The sequence below is a fragment of the Propithecus coquereli genome, unplaced genomic scaffold, assembly GCF_000956105.1.
Source record: "Propithecus coquereli isolate 6110/MARCELLA unplaced genomic scaffold, Pcoq_1.0 Scaffold5, whole genome shotgun sequence".
Classification (NCBI taxonomy): Eukaryota; Metazoa; Chordata; class Mammalia; order Primates; family Indriidae; genus Propithecus; species Propithecus coquereli.
The window spans coordinates 1486833-1491526 of record NW_012150840.1 but is presented as its reverse complement, the minus strand read 5'-3'; positions in this window follow the sequence as shown (position 1 = coordinate 1491526).

Sequence of the window (4694 nt, the reverse complement as noted above, 5' to 3'; positions counted from 1 at the left end):
AAAAAAAAAAATTACATTTGGAGAGGTGGTTGTTAGACATTTACCAGCACAACACTGGATCTGCATCTACTGTGCCAACTGAGCCACTTACTGGTTCTGTGACTTCAACCAAGTCACTGGAATTATTAGCCTCAGGCCAGGTGTGGTGGCTCATGCCTGTAATCCAGCACTTTGGGAAGCTGAGGCAGGAAGTTTGCTTGAGGCTAGGAGTTTGAGACCAGCCTGGGCAACATAGTAAAGACCGCTTCTTTCCAAAAATTTTAAAAATTAGCCAGGCTAGTTGATGTGCACCTGTAGTCCTAGCTACCTGGGAGGCTGAGGCGGGAGGATCACTTGAGTCACTGGAGTTCGAGGTTGCAATGAGCTATGTTTGGGCCATGCACTCTAGCCTGGGTGACAATCAAACCCTGTCTCCAAAAAAAAAAAAAAATTATTAGCCTCAGTTTTATTCTCCACAAAATACTTCTCCTAGGATGTATTGTGAAAATTAGAATAGAAAAGGCACCCTTGACAATATGACTGACATTGTTGGTTGCCCCTACCACTGCCTGCTTCTTCCTCCCCATTAGCAGATCCTTCTCTCACTGGAGTTTGCATATGGACACATGCTCTTTCACTCCCTTATAGCTAAGAGCAGAGTATACCACTCTAGGTGCCAGCACATTCTGGTATGTCTCAAATGGGTCATAGATGTGACAAGGTATTGATCCCTTAAGCCCTTGGGACATTCAAGTGAGGCTGAGCTGCTAAAGCCCTGGGATGGTGCCATCTGGTAATCTGACCTGGGTACTTACTCTTTTCTATCATAAAAACATTATCTTTCTATTTGTGTCATGATGTGAAAAAATTGGGAAGCACTGACATAGGGCATGGATATGTGACCTAATTCTGGACAATGGGACTTGAGAAGATGTCTTGAGGGTATGTCTTTGGGAAAGGTTTTCCCCCCCAAATAAAAAGAATCACATGAGAGAAAATGTCTTCTTCAGCCATATGTTGTTATGTCTATATGGGAGCCTGTAATTTCAGGGCCATCTTGCAAAGAACTAAGGTAATGCAGAGAAGAGGAATGATAGGAAGAGGCTGGATCTTTCACATTGTTGAGCCATTGAACCATCCCTGCAATTGCCTCCCTTGGGAACTTAATTTTAGGAGGCATAATAAATGTTCCTCATTGTTAAAACCAATTTTATTTTTGTATTTGGTTATTTGTACTTAAAAGCACCCAAACGCAGAAGAACTGGTCAGTCCCTGACACCTAGTGAGTGCTCAGCATGGTTAGTTAATCACCAAATTAGATCCTTTGCCTTTGGAAAAGCTGCCATGGTCAGATATGTACTGATATTATTATTCTTAAATATTTAAGGACTCTATTCAGTAATTAGCTTAACTTTTTAATCTTTATCTTGCTATTTTCCCTAAGAGTGTTTTTTATTGGATGGAAAAAACAATAATTGAAAAACATCATTTTAAGCTTGAAAGCAATTAGATACAGAGATGTTAATATGCATTTTCTCTTTTTGAAGGATCTAGACATACTGGAGCACTATCACATGAAAAATTTTTCACTTAATGTTCTGCAGAGTAGAACTGGAATCAATTCATGGGAGTTACAGAGAAGATAATTTAGTTCAATATAAAGAGAGGGGAAAGAACTTGGCTGGGAATGTGCCATGCTCCATACAAGACCCCTTCTGAGTGTTATTTAATTCTCGCAATAACTTTGTGAACAAGATACTACTTTTTTTCCATTTCACAAAGGAGGAAACTAAGAAGGCGAAAATAGCTCTTTTGTAAACCTGGGACCATCTGATTCCAAAATCCCTACTCTTTCTGTTGCAGAAGATGGCTGGGCTTTCTTGAGATGACTTGCTCTCTCCTTGAGGCCCTTTTCAGTGCATTGTCCCATCCAAAAAAAAAAGACGTCTTTACTAAAGAAGTCTTGGGGAGATGGGATAGGAGTTATAATATACATTACAGCAAAATTTTTCTTAAGCTCCATGTAAACTTGTTGTCTCTTTTCCTACACTTTTGCTTTCAGCTATCACTTCTTCCATTCACTGGCTTTGTTCACATAAGGAAGACTTCTGTCCTGCCTACCCCTAATGCCTCTCTTTTCTTTTCTGTGGACTCCTTAAAAATTCCACGTGAGACAAAAGCTAATAAAACATCTATCGACACCCCAACCCCCACTCATGTCTGTGTGTCATCCTGCCACAAGTACAATCATGGCAGGGGCCTCTTTGTAGAGAAGCAGCAGGTAGTCGGAAGGATTCAGGTTAGCATCAGACACTGAAAACTCAAGCACCTATGGAAGGTACCAGGCTGGTAATATTAATGTTAGGTCAGGCTGAGTGTAGCACAATAGGGATCTGTGGGAACTGCGGAGAGGTAGAGAATGTTTGTTCCATTTGAAGGCATTCAAAACAATAATAATTGTTAAACATTTTGAACATATTTGAGGCAAAGAGGACACCCCTTGACCACTGCAATGGATCAAATGAGTTCAAATCCCATCTCTGCCCTTTCTAGGCTGTGGACTAGTTATTTAACCTCTCTCAGATTTGGTTTCCCCCTCTGGAACAGGGAATAGTCACCTACCTTGTAGAAACAAATGAAATCCCAAAATCCTGCACATAATGTACCTAGCACATTGCCTGACACTACAGTGTATAGATACACAAGAAAATATAACTGTTACTTTTAAACACACAATGTATTTTTAATAACAACACATTGTAAATAATTTGACACTATCCATTCAATGTTTTATACAGTGTTACAGGTTCACATTAGAGTTGCCAGTTATGGGGCTAAAATCATTCTTTTCAAGATTTGTTTTAACTTCTAGTCCTTCATCTTAGTGAGAGCCTGTGGGAATGTACATATAAGGAGTCAAGGGGAGACAAGTTTCCTCTGCTGGAAAGTTCTGCCTCCCCTGCCAGTGCTGAACCCTTCTGTGTGAGTTTTCTCCTTCATGCCATCTACACCAAAGGTGACTATTTGGTTCTGACTCTAAACTCTGGATTGTTCTTCTTATAGTGCTTCAAAAGAAGGCCCCCAAGCCCTATTTCTGTATTTTATATGTTATGGTGTTTATAATTTTATATTATAGAACTTGGCCAGGGGCGGTGGCTCACAACTGTAATCCTAGCACTCTGGGAGGCTGAGGCCAGAGGATTGCTTGAGCCCAGGAGTTTGAGGTTGCCGTGAGCTAGGCTGATGCCACGGCACCCTACCCAGGGCAACAGAGAGAGACTCTGTCTCCAAAAAATAAAAATAAAAATAAATCAGAACTTGATTCACCATGTTGAGCCCCTGGAATATGCCATGCACAGCTCTAGATGCTGGAGATATTGTGGAGATACTGTTCTAAAGAGGAGAGGCGGTTTTCCTGGAGTTTACCTGGAGTCAAGCAAAAACAAACAAGGTCAATGCAGACAGGGATAAGCACTGTAAATGTAGAGCAAAGTACGACATGGGAGGGCAGGGTGGGAGAGGGGTTGAGGAGAGGTTACTTTAGAGGGATTGGTCAGAGAAAGCCGTTAGAGTGGGTGGCAGCTGGGTAGGCCTGAATAACAGGAGGAAGTCACCTTGGAAGATCTTAGGGAAGAGTGTCCTAGGCAAGGGGAAAGGCCCTGGGATGGAAATGAGCTTGACAAGTCCAGGAACAGACAGAATTCTGGGATGTCTGGGCATGCCGAGGGAGGGAGAGTGTGATGTAGGCAGGGTCCCTATAGGCCACAGTAAGAATTTTTTTTGAGTTTTATTCTAAGTGTGATGGAAAAACACTGGAGGTTTTTATGCAGGGGAGTGACGTGATCTGATTTACGTTTTGCTCTTGCTGAGGTATAGAAAAGAGATTTTAGGAAAGCACAAGTGGAAGCAGAAAAATCCTTTCATGTCAGTTTCACATATCCTTAAAGAGGAGTTGAAATTAGCTTTCAGCTTTAAATGACATAGAGTGATTACGTTTTGTTGGTAAGAATATGGTGTTTTAAAGAACTCTTGTTACTGAGGTTCATATTTTCATTTTCTGGGAATATAGGGATATTTTTGCCAGTGAGTCATCAAGTAACCTTTTTTGGTAAATTTGGTAAAATGTAGCGAGGAGTACCTTGTGGGAAAGGCTATGTTAAGTATAAGTAAAATAGAAGCCCACTTAAGCGGGTCAGTTTCAGGTGAATACCTGTTGCCCACCCCCCAAATATTCTCCAAGAACCTCATTGGTTTCTCCCTCTTCGTTCACTACTCTCTCAACACACGTCTGAAGGCTGAAGACTAACATTCTACTAAGTAATTTTTGCCTTGTGCTATCCAGTGAGGATGGTAGTTAGGGTATCCTTATGTAAGGCAGACATTTACATCTTGATATGAAAGTCTTGTGATCCTTTGCACAGAAAAGTTTTAATATTTGGGGAGCAAGTTGCCTTGACATGTGTTGGTGAAATGGGGTGAAAGAAATTCAGAAAAGATTTACCGAAGATGAATTCTACTTCTTCCACACTGTGTTTAGGTTTTTTCTTGCTCACAGACCTATGAAATAAATATATACACTTCACACGTTCAGTCTTTATTGCTACTGTTGTTTTCTTCATTTAATTTAATGGTCTATATTGGTAGTCTTCAAATAAACCTAGAATAGGCCTTTGGAAAAGGAAGATAGCTAATTTTATGTTTGATCTTATAACTAG